The sequence below is a fragment of the Phyllobates terribilis genome, unplaced genomic scaffold (assembly GCF_046119375.1).
Source record: "Phyllobates terribilis strain yellow unplaced genomic scaffold, ASM4611937v1 Scaffold_12__6_contigs__length_324123572, whole genome shotgun sequence".
NCBI classification, from domain to species: Eukaryota; Metazoa; Chordata; class Amphibia; order Anura; family Dendrobatidae; genus Phyllobates; species Phyllobates terribilis.
The window spans coordinates 198,524,534-198,545,174 of NW_027362772.1; the positions used below are offsets into that span (position 1 = coordinate 198,524,534).

At 45.9% G+C, this 20,641-nt stretch overlaps 1 protein-coding gene across 1 annotated transcript in view; it reads right to left on the minus strand.

Annotated features, from left to right (window-relative positions):
• PHLDB1 (pleckstrin homology like domain family B member 1) overlaps nt 1-20,182 on the minus strand; it is a 181,609-nt gene extending 161,427 nt beyond the window's left edge. The window contains exon 1 of the mRNA XM_073656591.1: nt 20,041-20,182. The gene's annotated coding sequence lies outside the window, so the exon portion shown is untranslated. The remainder of the gene's footprint in view (nt 1-20,040) is intronic.
• Nucleotides 20,183-20,641: the final 459 nt, after the last annotated feature.

Genomic DNA, 20,641 nt, shown 5'->3' on the forward strand with positions numbered 1-20,641 from the left:
GTACAAAGGATAAAATGTAATCAATTCATAATGACACATGCACAATGGAAAAAAGAATGGCATGCCAGGAGGAAATTATATTGAAGTAAAAAGTCAATTAAAGTGAGGACATAATAGTTTCTATCCTGGCAACCAAGGTGAAAAGGGCTCACCCACCAAACACACCCGACAGCTGTTTCACAAAAGCTTTGTCAGGGGTTCTCTTCCCTTTCATTCACCCACCAACACGTATCAATTGTGTCCTCTGTGTTGAGACAACTACTTCCAATCTCACTCCAATTTATACAGCCTTTCAACTGTGCCCTAATAGCCAGAAATGATTGTTCCCCAATTATCATCCCATCTAAAGACAACATAACGTACACACAGAAACAGGATAAAGCTAAAAGTTAGTAGAAATTAATAGGTAAAAATAAACATATCTGTTGTGATATCAACATTTATTTTCCCATGTAAAAGCACAGGCATATTCAGCAATATAGTATAGCGATTGCATGCACTCACTCCAGTTACTGTGTCTCTCACAATCCGACCACCTTATTTTAAGCAATTGCACATGCACACAATGGCTTATATACCATAAAACTGTACATCTAATAAGGTGCTGTACAGACAATATAAATATAGAGCTTTGTTCATCATTTTTTGTTTTTTACTGACTTTTCTTTTTTTTTGTCTTAGGGTGTCTGCTATTGTTGATGTTTTTTGTGCCAAGTTCATCAAAATGACACACATCCTACATAATAATGTGCAAAAGAAAAATAATTATCTTTATTTTTTGCTTAAAGAGGACCTTTCATCAGATGTTTCATGTTGAGCTGGACACACATTGTAATAGTTGTGTTTTTTTTTGTTTTTGTTTTTTTTAATTTCACCTCTCCGTTGCAGAGATATTAGCAGTCAAAGTAGTTGGCACCTAATGAGTTAATATTCGCTAAATCCAAGTGAGTGTTATCAGAAAGTTTTCACTGGGAGCGTGTACTTTTTCCCCTGTACAATGTTGCCCAAAGCGGGGAGCAAAACTTAGTAGAAAAAGAACACCCCCCCACAACAGCTTAGAGCAGGCTACTCCTGTGTGAGATGTAATGACAGCCTGATCTCACTGCAGAGTGATTACAAGCTGCTCTAAGCACAGCAGACATACAATGTAAGTGTGATTTCTGACACCTTTGAGCTCCCAGATCTGAACTGGCAGTGTGGGGGGAAGGGCGGTACAGCAGAGGTGACCATGCTGTGAGAGGAGGAGAGCTGAAAAAAGGGGTTTGTAATGTGACACGACACAGCTAAACTCAGCTGTGCTGCGCTGCCCGACACTGACTTTAGGGACCTTATCGGAAATGTATTAGTCATCTGTCATCCACTCCCAGCACTTTGTAATCAATCATGCAGGAGGACCAGGAGATCAAAACGGCCTGCCATTACATCTCATACACTGAGAAACCTGCTCTAAGCTATTGCGGGGCGTATTCTACTTTTTAATGAGTGTTGTTGCATATTTATGATTGCGCAACGTTATACCGGAGGGAGTAGTACACGCGCCCAGTGAAAACTCTGTTATAACAAACCCACTTGGACTTAACAAAAATTAACTCATTAGATGCCAAATACTTTGATTGCTAATATCTCTGCAACTAAAAGGCAACATTTTTTAAAAAAAAAATAATGTTTTATTCCACTTTGAAACAAGCAAAATGTATAAGATTTTATTAAAGGGGGTTCTCTGGCCTCAGGTACAAGTCTGCAGTCACTTGTGAATTCTCACAGCCCTTATAGTGCACGCTGTCAGGATTTTCTAGTGCCAGCACTGGGAGCGGCAGTCACGTGACCGCAAATATATGATTTGCATACTTCCAGCCACGTTCCGAGTAGGCATGTCCGGCCTTACTGTATTCACTTGTATTCAGTGAGGCTACACACATTTAGTCAGCACATGACTGCATCTATGCAAATCACATACTTGCAGTCACACCCACCTGCCGAAGTTTGCAGTCATATTGTTATATACCTGTCTCGGCTCGGCAGGACTTCATCACCTTCCCCTATGGCTGCTGCCCTCTGCTGTGCTCCTCGCTGCGTTTTACAAGTGGCCCAGCGTGCTTCCATGTCATCATCTCAGGCCAATGTAAGGGCCACTAAGACACACACTTGTGTAATGGTATTAAGACTCTTAGTCCTATTTGTGTTTTTGTATCCTGTCAGTATTTTATTTGTCTATTAATACGAGTCTGATTGACTTTACATGCGTCAGAAAAATGCCTGTACCACATTTTTAATGATGATATAATAAAGATTTTTTTTTTACATTTTGTATCATTGAGTACTGTATCCTGCCCTTTTACCATGACTATTCTGACTCCATAACTAGGCGGCGAGTGTAGGGCACTTAAGACTCCAGTACTCATCGAAAGAGATTTCATGAAATAGCTTGACTCGACTGCAGAGGCAAACATGAAGATTGCGGAAGAAGGTTTATTTTCAAGCTGATTTCTTGTAGTTATGCTCAATTACAGTAGGTAGAAAATACTATTCTGAACCAGAGATTCAAGACATGAGCTTCTTAACAGGGCTGACATACTCAGAAGAAGAAGAAGAGGGTAGGAGTTACTGGCATCAGAGCTGAAGGGACAGACAGGGAGAGAGGGAGGACAAATTTCTAATAGGAGATAACCTTATTGCATAGCAGAGTAACAATTATAATACAATGACAATGCAATACTGTATGATTCTCAAGATGTAGGACATGACCAGAGTCGGACTGGCCAAATGGGACACCAGAGAATTCTCCGGTGGGCCCCGAGGCCTTGGCGAGCCCCCAAGTAAGACGCAGAGGGGGGACGGCTGGTTTAAACTGAATGTGCATCCTTGGACACACATTCAGTTGAAATGTTTTGCCATGTCGTCATCGCAATACGCAGCTGTCCTAGTAGAGACCAAAGGCTGACCTGTGTGCGCCCATCGCAGGGGGCGCATGACAGTGACGTCACCAGCGAATGATGTCAGAAGCTGGCCTCTGCTAGGTCGGCGGCCATTTTAACATGAGCGTGCTGGATCTATTAAGAAGAGGATGCCGCACGGCACTGGGAGCACAGGCAAGTATGAGGATCTTTTTTTTTCTGTCACTGTGGATGCAACATGATGCTGGGGCCAGGCCAAGGGACATTGCCCCCCCGTGGTCCCTTGACCCTGGCTGTCCCCCCCAGTCCCTTGGCCCTGACTGTACCCTCCCTAGGTCCCTTGGCTCTGGTTGTGGCCCTCCCAGGTCTCTTGGCCCTGGCTGTGCCCCCCCTGGCCCTGGCTGTGCCTTCCCCAGGTCCCTTGGCCCTGACTGTGCCCCATCTAGGTCCCTTGGCCCTGACCGTGCCCCCCCCAGATCCCTTGGCCCTGACTGTGCCCCCAACAGCCATGGCCATGGGACTTTGAGGGGACAGCCAGGGCCAAGAGAAATAGGGGGGGGGGGCAGCCAGGGCCAAGGGATCTAGGGAGCACAGCTAGGGCCAAGGTACCTAGGGGGCACAGCCAGAGCCAAGGGTCCTTGGGGGCACAGCCAGGACCGAAGTTCCTAGGGGGCATAACCAGGGCAAGGGACCTAGGAGGCACAGCCAGGGCCAAGGGCCCTGGGGGGGGGGCCAGGATGGGGCACATTATTAAATAAAGAGGGCCAGGATGAGGGACTTAAGGGGAACCTGTCAGGTCACTCATGCCCTCCAACCCAGCAGCATTCACTTATTTATGAGTAAATTCCCTGCCTAACCAGCCCTGTATAACATTTTTCTGTAAAAATTAGGTTAAGAAAAAGCATTTATAATGTCCCTGTTTGCTCTGCTAATGAGGGCTTTGACTAGTTGTTGGGGCGTTAGTTGCCCCTGACTAGTCAGCCCTCTTCCCATGTTATCACGGGGTTCAGACGTGCACTGCGCATGATTGGAAGTTCAGAAGATGGCTTATGGTCATGCGCAGTGCGCCTCTAAAGCCAGGAAGCGTACACATGACTGCAGAGGTGCAGTGACGCTGCTGAATTGTACGGCACACGTGTGCAAGATTTGCAGGGGCTGGAGATGACGACAGCTCCTGAAAATTGTGTTATCACGCCCACATGGTTGTGATAACATGGAAAGAGGGCTGACTAGTCAGGGGCAACTAATCAAAGCCCTCATTAGCATAGGAAACGGGGACATTATAAATGCTTTTTTTAAACCTCATTTTTATAGAAAAAAATTATATAGGCCTGGTTAGGCAGGGAATTTACTCATAAATAAGTGAATGCTGCTGGGTTGGAGGGAATGGGGGACCAGGCAGGTTTCCTTTAATTACTGTATGGGGGCCAGAATGGGAAACATACATTATTAGTTTATGGTGGCAAGTGGGGGGCATTATTACAGCTGTAATATAATTTACTTTTTAGGAGATTGTTTTCCATGAGGGGAAACAAAAGGGGGGTCCTTTTACTGTGCAGGACGGCACTATGTCACTTTTTTTCTTCATCTGGCATAGTGTAGAAGTTGGGGAAAAAGTGGGGAATGTGTTCTAGAAGAGATCAGCTATAAATGACTGTTATTTTCTGCAGAGACAAGTCCCGGCAGGAAGAAGTGATGGCGGTCTGTGCCAGATGAAGAAGAAAAGTGAAAAGAAAAGTGAAGATAAAGGACTTCACTTAGAGACATCACTGGTGAGTTACTATCACATGTACATGCACACAATACACTATATACAGAGTTCCTGTGTATAATGTCACTGGTGATCACTGTATTACCTGTACACAATACACTATATACAGAGCTCCTGTGTATAATGTCACCGGTGATCACTGTATTACATGTACACTGACACTATATACAGAGCTCTTGTGTATAATGTCACCAGTGATCCCTGTATTACTTGTACACTGACACTATACACAGAGCTCCTGTTTATAATGTCACTGGTGATCCCTGTATTACCTGTACACTGACATTATATGCAGAGCTCCTGTGTATAATGTCACCGGTGGTCACTGTATTACCTGTACACTATATACAGAGCTCCTGTGTATAATATCACTGATGATCCCTGTATTACCTGTACACTATACACTATATACAGAGCTCTTGTGTATAAAGTCAATAGGGATCCCTGTATTACCTGTACACTGACACTATACACTATACTGTATACTATACACTCCTGTGTCACTGGTAATGTCACTGGTGGCAATAACAGTATTAGTATTGTGGTTTTTATTCTTGATCAGTATTGTAGTATTTGATCACTATGTGGTGGTAATACATCGTCTGGTCACGGCGTGCTGGTATTTGGCCCTGTTTGTGGTATTATTCGGTCACTATTTGGTGGTAATATATGGTCTGGTTATGGTGTGGTGGCATTTGTCCCTATATGTGGTATTATTTGGTCACTATGTGGTGGTAATATGTGGTCTGGTAATGGTATGATGGTATTTGTCCCTGTATGTGGTATTACTCGGTCAATATGTGGTGGTGATATGTGTTCTGGTCACGGTGTGGCGGTATTTTTCTCCTGTATGTGATATTATGCGGTCACTATGTGGTGGTAATATGTGGTCTGGTCACAGTGTGGCAGTATTTGTCCCTTGTATGTGGTATTATTTGGTCACTATGTGGTGGAATATGTAGTCCAATCATGGTGTGGCAGTATTTCTCCCTTGTATGTGGTATTATTAAAACTTCTTTTAACCAAAGAAGCCCTTTAATGCAAACTACCGTAACTGTACATCCCAGTTATGGTGTGCTCACAGTAGATGTGTAGGAGCAGCATCCACTGTGTTTTACAGTCAATACTCCACAATAACGGGGATAACGGCTAACAGATGTTTCAAAGTAGCTGTAGGGTGGGCCCCTAGGGCCAATTCCCCCTGTGGGCCCCAGACATCCCAGTCCGGCCCTGGATATGACAATGACATTATAGTATTGCTTGTCTTGCACTCAATTTGTTATTGCCTGCAAAATTGAGCTTTCAACAAGTGGTAAAGGGCATTTGACTGGGGTGAGCTCAGCGAAGGACCTATGAGAATTTACAAACACTTCACAGACTCCCCAACCCTGCCACAGTGAGCATGTATGAGCCCTTGTAAGGGAAAGTCCAATCACATCTGGGCGGCTTCACTTACTAACTGAGACATCATTTGTTATGAATGCGTTTAGGTTAATACTATTAACTTTGAGTCCTTATTGAAAATGTTCTCCCTGCCAAATAACAGTGCCCCCATTGTGTACCACAGTGTGCAGCTAAATGTCTTACTATCTTTCCTCCTCGCATTGTGCCAAGTAATTCTAATGTCTCACTGAGCTGTCCGACCATGAAACCTCCACACTTTTAGTGAGAATGACCTAATCTGGAACTAATGGCCCATGTCAGGTCCCCAAATAATATGCTAACCAGGCCATTTCCTCCCTAATATACTTGCCTTCTGTGATTGAATTATCAGGAGCCTCCTTATAGGGGCTGTCCACTTCTGGACAATAACTACTGGAAAACAAACAATCTATACGCACTTCCCGCAGTGTTGTTCCAGCGGTATCCCCACAGCTGTTCCCAGGGGATGACATGACACAGTCTTGTTACATGACCACTGCAGTCAATAAAGGGCTGCTAACTGACTGCATTGGTCACATGACACAACATCGTCACATGACACAATAATGTCACATGACCGGGTATAGCAGCGTCAATATTGCTGGAATAGTGCTGCTGCAGAAGGCAAATATAGATAGTTTTAATTTTCTACGGGGCCCTGAAGTGATTAAGCCCAGGCTGTCCGGTAGTAGACAATCCCTTTAAATATGAGAACATCACATTAGACTACTTGGTCATCAACTGGTAGTAGCAGCATGGCAGCAATGAGGCATACAATGCTCTTGCTGGACCTATAATGTTCTTTCTTGATAGTGTCATCAGAGATTAAGAGAACATATGAGAGCATCAACTGTGTCTGTTCACATGAAAATATCTTACATTAGCATAGCAGTGTAGTGCGAGAGCCTAAGGGCACTGTGAGAGGCACTACACAGAGCACTGTGACCAGCACTGATACACAGAGCACTGTGACCGGCACTACTACACTGAGCACTGTACTGGCACTACTACACGGAGTACTGTACTGGCACTACTACACGGAGCACTGTGACCGGCACTACTACACAGAGCACTGTAACCGGCACTACTACACGGAGCACTGTACTGGCACTACTACACAGAGCACTGTGACCGGCACTGCTACACCGAGCACTGTGACCGGCACAAAGTGTATATGGAGCTGACCTGACATTACAATTGATCGCTGTACTAAGCTTGGTGCTGTATTCATGTACTGACAGTAGTTCTTGCGCTGTATTCGTGTATTGATGGTGGTTCTGGCACTGCATTCATGTATTGACGATGTTTCTGATGCTGCACTCATGTACTGACAGTGGATCTAGCATTGCATTTATGTAATGATGGTGTTATGGACGCTAGACTCATGTACTGACAGCGGATCTAGCGTTGCATTCATGTAATGACAGAGATCCTGATCTTGTACACATAGCAATCCATAAAGTGTTTAATTGCTATGTTAAAACTGAAAAATCATCAAGACTTAGAGTTTACAGATTATGAGGAGGATTTGGCGAGTTTCTGCAGTTTCTGCTCCAAAAACTCAGTGTAAGTTAGGGTGTGTTTGCACTGAATTTTTGGAGCAGAAACCCGCCAAATCCTCCTTAAAGGGGTTGTCCACTACTTGGACAACCCCTTCTCATTCCTCATGTTCGGCCCCGTTAAAATAAAAACACCTATACTCACCTCCCGTGCCGATGCCATTTCAGCGGAGTCATGTTCCCGGGTCTCACATGAGGTTGTTACATCACATAAGCCCTGCACCCATTCAGCGCCGGCTTCACTGTCCTCGCCTTCGGACGTATTGAACATCAACAGGAAGTCAGGGCTGCGGCTGATCTCTTACTTCCTCTTGATGTTCGATTTGTCCGAAGACAGAGCCAGTGACGTTGGGGCGCCGGGCTCCCGTGACATAACAGCCTCATGTGAGCCTCGGAAATGCTAGTGCCGACACCACTGGAACGGTGCTGACACCGGAGGTGAGTATAAGTGTTTTTATTTTAACGGGGCCAAACATGAGGAATGAGAAGGGGTTATCCTAGCATTGGATAACCCCTTTAAATAATCAAAACTTGGTTGTGGTGATGTATTAATGTATTGAGTGTGGGTTTTTTGTGGCCCTTGGGATTGGTTCAGTATGATAATGTGGCCCCTGGACTAAAAAATGTAGTGCACCTCTACTGTAAATCCTGTCATTATATCCACTCCCTTTTGGTATACCAAATTGACTAACTGTAAAAAACCCTCTTTCCTATACTGATTTTTAAATTCTTTAGGTTTTGTTATTTTCTATTAACTTAGTTTAACCAAGAAACTAATTCTTTCCTCTTGACAGTAAAACAAGTAGAATGCGGCCTTTCCACCACTCCTGCAGGAAAACTGAATCAGAGATGGCAAAATGTCAAGCGTGTAACAAAGCAGCATTTGTTAGGACGATACGTTCCATTCGTTATTTATGCCCGGTGGCCTGGTAAAAATATACAGTATATACATGTCAGAGCTCAGAGGAATAAACAAGCACATCCTGACGTTAAGCAGATTCACCCTGAATAAATTTCTAGACTGACTGCTCCTCCTGGACCTTTGTGAAATACACTCACAGGTCTTGATGTCTTTTTTATCTATATTCAATATGGAAATCCATGTAAGAATCATCCAGGTTCTAGTAAATAAAAACAAAAATCTACAGAAACTACGGAAAGAATTATTAAATATTTAAAGGAAAATGTACAGAGAAATTCTGTGAATATGCTATATTTCTAAGGGGGTAATAGTCCTTTAACGTTCCATTTACACTGTGCGCTGCTCAGCATTATGCATGGTGTGCATCCGTGTGCTGTGGTTTACCATTACAAAGGATAAGAGAAGCTTTCTAATTAAATTACAATTATTATTTATTTAATTTATTTTTCCATATATGAAAACCTTGATGAAGAATTGATGGTAAAAACTGACACACAGGCTAAACACTGATGAAACTCAGATCCAAAACACTGATGACACTCGTACCATGTTCTTGCGTATGTGAAACAACACGCACGTCTGAATGAGGCCTAATGGTTAGTGCAGACATTGTCGAAAAATGTCTGCAACAGTTTTATGATAAATCATTAAAACAACACTTAACATCTTTAGACCAACTATAGGGGGAACCAAAATAGCAGTTGCACCCAGGTCCTGGTGTCTGAGGGTGCAATTCCAATTAGAAAAAAGACTCCAGTGTTAAAAATGAGGGGTCCTTTTGCAGTTTTTACATTGAGGTCCATGAACATTACACCTCAGTCCCCCTTACACATGAGACTAATGTCAGACGACCTTGTCCACATCAATAGGTTTGGCCAACAATTTAATGTGTATGGGGGCCTCCCGACTCTCCCCCGACATGATGTCTGGGAGATAAGAATCTAGCATGTCCAATGTGGAATTACCGATCCTTTTGCTTTCAGGACATAGGCCACCATCAGAGAAGTCTGGCAGTGGCCTTCTGATAGAGAAGACAGGATTGCTGGCCAGGGTGAGTGTTCTTGTGCATGGAGGAGACGGAAAAGATCGTTGCCGGCCAAACATTTAGCCGAACCATTGTGCGGCCACTGCCATCTACTGTGTGTGGGCCCCTTACATTTACATTAGGCTCTTACATTGTAAAGAACGCAAATACAGCTGTGATCAGTGCAGGGTAAGTGAACACTTTGGCTTACGTTTGGCCTATTATACCATGGCTGCCTAGACAGCTGTGTAACCTTCCAGACAGTCCGAAGATGCGCCAGACTGATGAGTGTCACACGCTGTATGAAATATTTGGGGCATCTTTTTCTTACTAGTTGACTTATTTTAGACTATTAATGCACCTAATGATTGCCATACGCCATTAGTAAATGTGGTGCTTTCAGACTCACAAAGCCTTTACTAGACATATTTGAAGTATATTTAGTATATATACATTTACAAGCATTCTTTTTAGTTCTTTTTGGTGAAAGAAAATCAATAAAAAAATTGTTTCAATTTATTTATGGAAGAAACCTGCAACTTACACCATTTACCAATACAGAACTTACCAATAGCTCTCTGTTACAAGAACTATGGGGCCATCTGTTAAGGCCGGAATACTTTACACTGAAATTAATGGAAAGCCCCCTGGCGTAAGATGCGCCTGATTGATTAAGAGGTGCACTCCCCTGGTGCGTGCACTAGAATCACAATTCTACCCCAGTCACAGGCCCGTGCAGTTTTGCCACTTTCTTGTGTAAAATATAGTAAATGTGTTAGGGTGTGTATAGTCCCACTCTTTTTCACTAAGCTTTAACCACTTGTTTGAAAAGTGGTGTCAGTGGAGGAAAAAGTTGAAAAATTCACAAATTATTGAGTACAATGGCGTGCACCATAACTTGTGACTTTTCTACACCAGTTTCTGGTGTAGTCGCATTAGTAACCATCACCCTTTGTTCATCTTCAGAATAAGAAGGTCCAATAGGCTTAACAATCACCCAGAAATATTTTAATTATCCCAATTCTTCCCATCAAATTTCCATGCTCAGTTTTTCACTTTATTGGGACAACTTTCACAATCAGACATGTACGTACAGATTAAGAAACAACGAGTCTAGGATATTGCTTATGGCCACAAAAGATGCCAGAGTACTAAAAGTAGTTCCTATAAAATGATGCAGACAGAGCAGTGCCACTTATCTCAGAGTTTCTCTAGAAATATGCAGTTTTATCTAAAACCATCCCTGTGTGCGGATCTGCTGAGAGTAACCCCAGTTTCTCTTTATTTTAAATCACAGATTCTGGACACGACGGACACCGGCCACGAGTCCATTACTCTCACAGACTGTCTGCTAATTTACGGTTGATATCCCTCATATTTGTATCCTAAAAGCCCCAGCAATTTGTTTTTATCTGTGGGGTCTTTTTTTCCCTTTAGACTTTCCTTTGTTCCAGTCTCAGTTGCAATGTGCAGGCCATGTGTCTATTCTTCTGGCTGTTCATGAGTATGTGTCTACAGGGGCAGAAGGAATCTCCAGATGACTCCACTTGGATTACATAATGTGCATATTGTATTCCAAAACTATCCCCCTCCCACATCAGAGACTCTTTTTAGTGACTAAACTTGCATTCACTAATTTCTACTAGTTAGGGTTAGTACCTTCACTCCAGAATGAGTTTACATCCAGTTTACGGGTCAGAAGGTCAGATACCACCAGGTGTGGTGCACCTTACCAAAGCAGGGGACTTAATGGGTTTTTCCGGTTTTGGAAAACCCCTGTCCTTCAGCAGCAGTTTATTTTTCAAAAAAGTAAACAAACTGCGCTATACTCACACTCCCTGGATGAAGCGCTGAGTCTCCACCACTGCTCCCGCTGTCTGTTATTGTCTGCAGCGCTGACATCGTGTCGAAAGGCGCTGCAGCCAATATCTGAGCAGCTCTGCCCAAGTTGATGGCACAAGCCGCTCAAAGCCATTAAGCTCACTGATATGTTGACAGCGCTGCAGCCTAACATCAGTGCTGCAGACAATAACAGACACTGGGAGAAGTGACAAAGATTCAGCACCGGACCTGGGGAGGATGAGTAAAGCTCATTTTGTTTTGTTTTTTTAAACAAAACTGGAAGGCCCCTTTAAAAGGGGCCTTCTATCTTCGATAGTTGGCAGTCAAAGCTATTCCTCTTGACATTTGCCCCTTACACATGTATGCCTGGTTTAGCAGAGAGGGGAATAAGCTGCTGCCTCACACATCTCTGAAATGATTTATCCAACATAGAAGATTCACAACTCTTCTTCCGGCGAGGAATAGTCCAGAAGCCCCAATACACAATATCAAAATCAACTAACAAACCATTGACAGGCAATCTAACTTGTAAGCCGCCACATTGCTTTGATTACAGAGTCTCTTAAATGTAAAGTGGTGCAGGGCGGCAGCTGTGGGCGAGGTGCTCATCTCTTGCTCCCCAGCACTTTACATGAAGGTGGGGGTCCCGGCTGGGTGTGTGGACTTGTGCTGTGGGGGCGCACACTGGGTCCTTTCTAACATTCTAACAGAAACTGTCTCTTGTCCCTTCAGCTTAGTCCCTCCCACTCTGGGCTAGTCCCAAACATTAACTCTCTCGTTCCCTATTGTCAGGCAGCACACAACAAGGGGAAACGTTGGACAATATGTCCATTTCCTGACAGATAGTTGTCAGTCAAAGCTATTCCTCCCAACATTTTCCCCCTTACACATGAATGCCTGGTTTAGCAGAGAGGGGAATAAGCTTCTGCTTTACACATCTCTGAAATTATTTATCCAACATACAACATTCACGACTCTTCTGCCGACGAGGAATAGTCCAGAAGCCCCAATACACAATATCAAAATCAACTAACAAACCATTGACAGGCAGTCTAACTTGTAAGCCGCCACATAGCAGATTCTCTTAAATGCTTGTATGAGTCCTCTAAAGCCAGAATGCAGCCACATGTTCTTGTGAAGAATCCAACAATCATGACTAATCTGGAAAATCAGAGACATCTTTATAAAAAAAACAAAACGGTTGTGCTTGCACAAAGTGGCAAATGAATAACTATGATCATCCGATCATGTCTAGTTTCAGCTGACAATGGTTCGGTAGACAGTAGACTGTTATTGACCACAATGAACAATAGTTCATGTAAAGTTTTACATTCTGGATGTCTGACTTTGGCCATCTTTTATAACAGGAATATGGCAAGCTTAGAACAAGACCACTTATTTCAGATTTCTGGATCATCTATAAGACTAGATCAGAAAATACAATTCACATTATTGCACATTGCATAGTTCTTGAAAACAGACCTTCAGTCTTAACATGGATGACATGTTCAAGAAAAGAACTTTGTTGAAGGCTCTTTGCTGAAGAAGTGTTGAGACTAAATGTATACCCTAAAACTATATGTATACCCAGTGTATACTGCTGAAACCATTAAAATATCCATCTAGCCATAAAATATTAACAGCTGAACAAATATATCACTTGATGACACCAACATAGGGACATCACGGAATTTGGGGTCTTCAATCTCAGGCTAAACTTCCTGAACAATAAACAGACGAACAAGAACTGACATACTTGTCATCTAGGTTATGGGTATGGATAATGGGACCGTTCTCTGGACAACACTGGATAAAAGCCCAGGAACGCCTTATGGGTCATCTGAATTCCAATCCTTTTCAAGGCGGTGCGGGAGACGGGAAGTGACAACTAGACGGAGCACATTTTATGCCCTGCCATTCACCAGAAGAGATCAGAGCCACAGTTAACTACGGGGTGTGCAGCCTGCATGATGCAGAGGATATGTCAATGAGAAAAATATGTGGACCACTTTATATTCAAGCATCAAAGCAGAGAGAGCACAAAGGGACCCTTCCTCCCTTTCCTATATGGCTTTGTGTAAATAGCACAGTGCTGGGGTCATTAAAAACCGTTCTGCAGGTGCGCTGCGCAGAGACACAATCGCTGTGCTGTAGTCTTAAAGGCCTAACGGCGCACTCCCATGTGACTGCTTAAGCGCCAGAACCTCCATGACACCACATAACCACAACACTTGTATAAACAGACTATGCAATCATTGAGCCAGATTGGTTTTCTATGGCTGTGTAAGGTCCCATTACTTAAAGAAACACTCTAGGCACAACTGACACACTGCTCTGCCTCGTCTCATGACTGGGGGATTCTCTAGTTGCGGTTCTCTGAATCCCTGTGTCATGCTCAGGCCTTGTACTCGGCATTGCACAATGGCCCAGGTTTGCTGTTGCACTAGAAATATTTTTTTATACAAATCATTATAGCCAGGTCGAAAGAGCCGGCGGGAAGGGATGGGAGTTGGGGGAAATTTGAAAGGATGTGATTGTCAATTTACCTGTTCATGTTGAAAATGTTTAAATAAAAATTATTTGATTTAAAAAAACAAATCATTATAGCCAAATTTTCTTATTGATTTGTGTCAAGAACAGTAGTAGATAGAGGCTCAAAAGGGTCTACAAAAGTGGCCGTGGATTTGATGAGTGTAAATATGTGCCAGATTTATTATTGGCGTCTGCCAGTTTTTGCACCTGGTTTATTAATTGGCTTTAGTAGAAGAAAGTGTCTACCTTCATGCACCAATCTATGCCACAGAATGCATCACTTTAATAAATCGGACTCGTTTTCAGACTGTTTGGTCTCTTTAGGGTTTGTTCACGTGACTTTTTTTCAGAAGGGTTTGAAGTGAGTTTACTCTAAGGGCTTATGCAGACGTCCGTGCAAATCAGTCCTATCTTGGTCCGCAATGCACCCTAGCATGACAGCCTCATGGAGACTCGTGGCCAGTCCGTACATTGCGGTCCGTGATCAGACCCATTTGCATGGATGTCTGCATGAGCCCTAATAGCCGCCTGAAAAAGCGCTCAGAAGAATGTACATGTGCATTTCTATGTAATAAAGACTTGCTTTTCATATGTCCAGGCTTTTAATTATCTTTTAACCGCTTAAGGTTTCCAAAGACGACAAATGGTTAAAAGAATTGACCTGACCATTCTTCAGGCGTTTTCTGCTCTGAAGATGCTCTGTAGTTTAGAATACAAGTGAATGGCAAAGTTCAAAAGAATACTTAGGCATCCTCTTAAGAATTTTATCAATGTTTTTTACTTTAAAAGTTGCTAGCAGTTTCTTCACTGTTGAATGGAGTTAAAAAAAAGTTTGGAAAACACAATAAAAGGAAAAGAAGAGTTTTCAGAAATGTCTTCAACTTAAAAATTGAAGTTTTTGGCTACCTAAAAAGAGCTTGTGTGCACATACTCTTAGGCCAGGGTCCCATTAGTGAATCACATCAGATGCGATATGCTAATGACGCTCTGCCCCTGCTCTGCTAGAGTGTGAGCCGAGTGTCTTGGCTCTGTGCTCTGAGCCTCTCACATGAGAGAATCACAGGACAGGTGCGGTGGAGACGCAAAAAGTAATTTCTCCATCTCCTCCATTGCCCGTGTCCGAGAGAATCGCACTGCACTTGGATATCACTGGTGGCAGTAGCGGCAGTGGTGGCAGTGGAGGCAGTGGGGGGCTGTGGAGGCAGTGGTGGCAGTGGGGGCAGCGGAGGCAGTGGTAGCAGTGGGGGCAGCGGTGGCAGTGCGGGCAGTGGAGGCAGTTGGGGCAGTGGAGGCAGTGGGGGCAGCGGAGCCAGTGGTAGCAGCGGTGGCAGTGGGGGAAGTGGAGGCAGTGGTGTCAGTGGGGGCAGTGGATGCAGTGGGGGCAGTGGAGGTAGTGGAGACAGTGAGGGAAATGGGGGCAGTGGTGGCAGTGGCGGCGATATGCTAATGACGCTCGGCCCCTGCTCTGCTGCGAGTGTTACCCGAGTGTCAGGGCTCTGTGCTCCGAGCCTCTCACATGCGAGAATCACAGGACAGGTGCGGAGGAGACGGAGAAAGTAATTTCTCCATCTCCTCCATTGCCCGTGTCCGAGAGAATTGCACTGCACTCGGACATCACCCGAGTGCAGTGCGATGTTTCACACATACCCACAGACTTGTATGGGTGCGTGTGATCCGATTTTCGGATGCAATCGCAGCATGCCTAATCGGCATGAGAAAATAATCACAGATGTTAGCTGCACCATAGGGTAACATTGGGACGAGTGCAATCCGATTATCGGATTGCAATAGTCCGATTGCATCGCAAGTGGGAGTGAGCCCTTAGGCTGATAAAGTGTGAATAAGTATTTATAACACTTGTTCCCAATTACCAGACCCCATGAACATGCTGCCCATCACCCGATGACCAAGCATAACATACTTGTATCATTAATGTAGAAAACCAGCCAGGGGATGGAGTTATGTTTCTTATTTATGATAGTTTTCAAAAAGATAACATTTCAGACATATATAATATAGAAAACGTCCAACAGACAGGGGTGTACAGAGAAATTATGGGGCCCCATAGCAAAGGTCAAAATTGCCATCTCCTCCTCCTTCTCCTCCTCAAAAAAAAAAAAAAAAAAGACTGTAACTAAAATATATCAGAACATGATGCACGCTTGCTCTAACATAAAACCAAGCAAATAAACGTGATTAGCAAAAGACTGCTCAAGAAAGAGTTTTATCAGGAAAAGAGCACAAATCAAATATTATAGTCAGGCTGTGACATTTTTATTTGTAAAATATGTATTAATTGATGTATAAAAAACACAAACTAAGGTAGAACAGGCTGAGCTGATGCTGTGTCCTCTGCAGCATTAGCCATCCGCAGGAGTAGTGGTGGCAGTGGAGGCAGTGGGGGTAGTGGAGGCAGTGGGGCAGTGGAGGCAGTAGGGGGCAGTGGAGGCAGTGGGGGCAGCCAAGGCAGTGGGGCAGTGGGGGCAATGGAGGCAGTGGAGGCAGTAGGGGGCAGTGGAGGCAGTGGGGGCAGCGGAGGCAGTGGAGGCAGTGGTGGCAGTGGGGGCAGCGGAGGCAGTGGAGGCAGTGGGGGCAGCGGAGGCAGTAGGGGGCAGTGGAGGCAGTGGGGGCAGTGGAGGCAGTAGGGGGCAGTGGAGGCAGTGGGGGCAGTGGAGGCAGTGGGGGCAGTGGAGGCAGTGGGGGCATTGGAGGCAGTGGAGGCAGTGGGGGCAGTGGAGGCAGTAGGGGGCAGTGGAGGCAGTGGGGGCAGCAGAGGCAGTGGGGACAGTGGAGGCAGTGGTGGCAGTGGAGGCAGTGGGGGCAGTGGAGGCAGTAGGGGGCAGTGGAGGCAGTGGGGGCAGCGGTGGCAGTGAGGGCAGTGGGGGCAGTGGAGGCAGTGGGGGCAGTGGGGGCAGTGGACGCAGTGGGGGCAGTGAGGGCAGTGTGGGGCAGTGGGGTCAGTGGAGGCAGTGGAGGCAGTGGGGGCAGTAGAGGCAGTGGGGGGCAGTGGAGGCAGTAGGGGCAGTGGGGGCAGTGGAGGCAGTGGGGGCAGTGGAGGCAGTAGGGGGCAGTGGAGGCAGTGGGGGCAGTAGTGGCAGCGGTTGCAGTGGGGGCAGTGGAAGCAGTGGGGGTAGTGGTGGCAGTGTGGGTAGTGGGGCAGTGGAGGCAGTGAGGGCAGTGGGGGCAGTGGAGACAGTGGGGGAAATGGGGGAAGTGGTGGCAGTGGAGGCTTTGGGGCAGTGGAGGCAGTGTGGGGCAGTGGAGGCAGTGGGGGCAGTGGAGGCAGTGGGGGCAGTGGAGGCAGTAGGGGGCAGCGGAGGCAGTGGGGGCAGTGGGGGCAGTGGAGGCAGTAGCGGGCAGTGGAGGCAGTGGGGGAAGTGGAGGCAGTGGTGGCAGTGGTGGCAGTGGAGGCAGTGGAGGCAGTGCGGGCATTGGAGGCAGTGGGGGCATTGGAGGCAGTGGAGGCAGTAGGGGGCAGTGGAGGCAGTGGGGGCAGCAGAGGCAGTGGGGACAGTGGAGGCAGTGGTGGCAGTGAAAGCAGTGGGGGCAGTGGGGGCAGTGGAGGCAGTGGAGGCAGTAGGGGGCAGTGGAGGGAGTGGGGGCAGCGGTGGCAGTGGGGGCAGTGAGGGCAGTGGGGGCAGTAGAGGCAGTGGGGGCAGTGGACGCAGTGGAGGCAGTGGGGGCAGTGGGGGCAGTGAGGGCAGTGTGGGGCAGTGGAGGCAGTGGGGTCAGTGGAGGCAGTGGAGGCAGTGGGGGGCAGTGGAGGCAGTAGGGGCAGCGGGGGCAGTGGAGGCAGTGGGGGCAGTGGAGGCAGTAGGGGGCAGTGGAGGCAGTGGGGGCAGTAGTGGCAGCGGTTGCAGTGGGGGCAGTGGAAGCAGTGGGGGTAGTGGTGGCAGTGTGGGTAGTGGGGTAGTGGAGGCAGTGAGGGCAGTGGGGGCAGTGGGGGAAATGGGGGAAGTGGTGGCAGTGGAGGCTTTGGGGCAGTGGAGGCAGTGTGGGGCAGTGGAGGCAGTGAGGGCAATGGAAGCAGTGGGGGCAGTGAGAGCAATGGAAGCAGTGGGGGCACTGGAGGCAGTGAGGGCAATGGAAGCAGTGGGGGCAGTGAGGGCAATGGAAGCAGTGGGGGCAGTGAGGGCAATGGAAGCAGAGGAGGCAGTGAGGGCAATGGAAGCAGTGGGGGCAGTGAGGGCAATGGAAGCAGTGGGGGCAGTGGAGGCAGTGGGAGCAATGGAGGCAGTAGGGGCAGTGGAGGCATTGGAGGCAGGGCACAGCACATTGGAGCAGCCACAGAAGAGGATGGCCAGAAAACTAAGAAAACTTTGCTTGCCTATAAGCAGAGCTTCTCTCCGTTTATGGACCAGCTGAATCTGCTGATATTTCTGTCCATAAGGGAAGTCGGGGCTTGGGAGTTGGGATGTTGTGATTATGCAGTGTTTTTTTTTCACCTAAAACCCCAACGATGGCAGGAAAAAATTACATTTTTGTCACATTTTCCTTGCATTTTTGCAGCATTTTTACTATGCATTTTTCACGTATTCGTTTTAATGAGCAAAAAGTGCTTCAAAAACGCTGAAAGAGTTGACATGCATCTTTTAAAAACTAAGCAGAAATATCACTGATTATTAAAATGCTGTGTATTTTACTCACCAAATAAGCTGCGTGAAGTACACAGCAAAAACACTGCAAAAACACTGGCTACGGGGCTGTTTGTCTCTGGGTCCGTCCCAGTTCACTGACCATAAAGCAGCCTTCAGGAGGACACAACCACCTAAGGATTCGGACCTGCAGACATTGTCTCTTTAATAAGTAATTGTATGCGGAGCCAGAAGTCATGGCACTAGAGTTCTAATGGTAGCATCACAGTACAAATACTGACACTTGCTTCACTCAGCTCCCATGTATCAATACCTGAGGCCAGAAATATCAGAGATATTCTCTGTAGCATCTTTCAGATATAAAAAGCTACCAAAGATGGCACTTAAAATGTCATCTCTATTTTATCACTATTTGGTCAGTACTTGTTGCATATTTCTTCATGTGTAGGAGGAGAACTAATAAGGAGAAACATCAAGAAGAAATAACTGAAAATGGAAAGAAGCGTCAGGAGATCCATCCAGACTGCTCCATCCTCATACTACACCCCAATTATATCTCCACAATAGTCTATGGTAAAGGTCTCCAGTGCTGACAAACACTAATGCGCCAGGTATAACACAAGACTCCATCAGAAGAACGCACTTTCTAGACAAAGACAGGAGTCAGTCTTCTTCATGAACGTATAATTTACTTAGATCTTTCCTTCCATTTATATAATTGTCAGAAAGGATGAGGACAAGATCAAAGACCACAATGGAGTAAGAATTTTCTTTTACCTGGAACTAGACTCCAGTGATAATCATAAGAAGGATAAGACAATACCACAAAGTTACTGAGACCTAAAATACAAAATACAAATTCTTTCTGGATTACTTACTGCTCATAAAAAATGACAAAAACATGCGATCTCCGCTTACATGGCCCTTTGCTATACTGTGCTTCTTTTCTGGTAGATTTACTCTTGAAAATATTAACCAGCCCGTTGGTTTAATGACAGACACTTTACAGGAAAAAAAGGTTTAGCAGGAATTTGGGTGGAGGAAGCAGAGCTAACGTGGCACAAAGTACAAAGGAGCCTAAAGTTATACTTTGTATCACACAAAAGCGGGTATTCCATCAGTCAGATTACCTGGAGCTGCTGGTGCCCCCCATGTTCCTCTATGTGCACCCCTCACAATGAGGAATTAGTGGGGAGGGCCCCTCTAGTGGACAGGACCCACAAACACTGACACTATCTCACCCTCCAGTGTAGGTGGGACATGTAGGGCACAGTGAGATGTGGGTACCTGTATCTTCACTATCTGACTGTATCTTTAGAAGTTAAACTTTACTATAATAACAGTGAAGAGGGGAAAAGTCATAAAGATATGGCTCAGTGGTGAAAAGACCCAGACCCCCGTCACTAGTCATATGTCCTACATGTGGTGTTATGCCCATATTGTAGGTGCCCCCTAATGTGAGGCGTCGTCCCCCTTTACCTTGAGCTCCTCAGCCATGCAGCTTTCCTGTGCTCTCCCCCTCCCTGTACCACGTCTACACAGAATGCAGTGTGGGATGCAGGCAGCTGTGCGCAGACAGAGGACTCACTGTCCCATCTGGGATGAGGGGCTCGTCCCTCCTACAGCTGGCTGCTCTCGCCTCACCAATAACAAGCCTGAAGCCTGGGCCATGGGCCGCCCTCAGCCCTCCACAGTCAAGAACAAGGAGCAGTTTATTCTGGAGTCAGAACATAAATATTCACTGTCCTTCCTGCTGGAGGATGGAAAATACAGGCGCACAGCCTACATGTTACATGTCTGCCAGAAGAGGGTCTACATGGAAATATACATTTATCCAGGGGTCAAAAGTGGATCCTGAGACCGTCCACGGTGTGAAATAAGAACATCATATACCAGATGGTTCATTTAGTCTATATTGCTATCCATGAACATTAGGCCTGATGCAGTACAGAGCCATAGCTCTCCAGGTGCGACCATACCTCCGTAATACCCTGAAGTGACCGCGGGGAAGGCCGCGCATTGGTATTGTAGCACCCTGAGGATTCGGCTGCTACAGGGGTATTGCACCTCAACCCAGAGG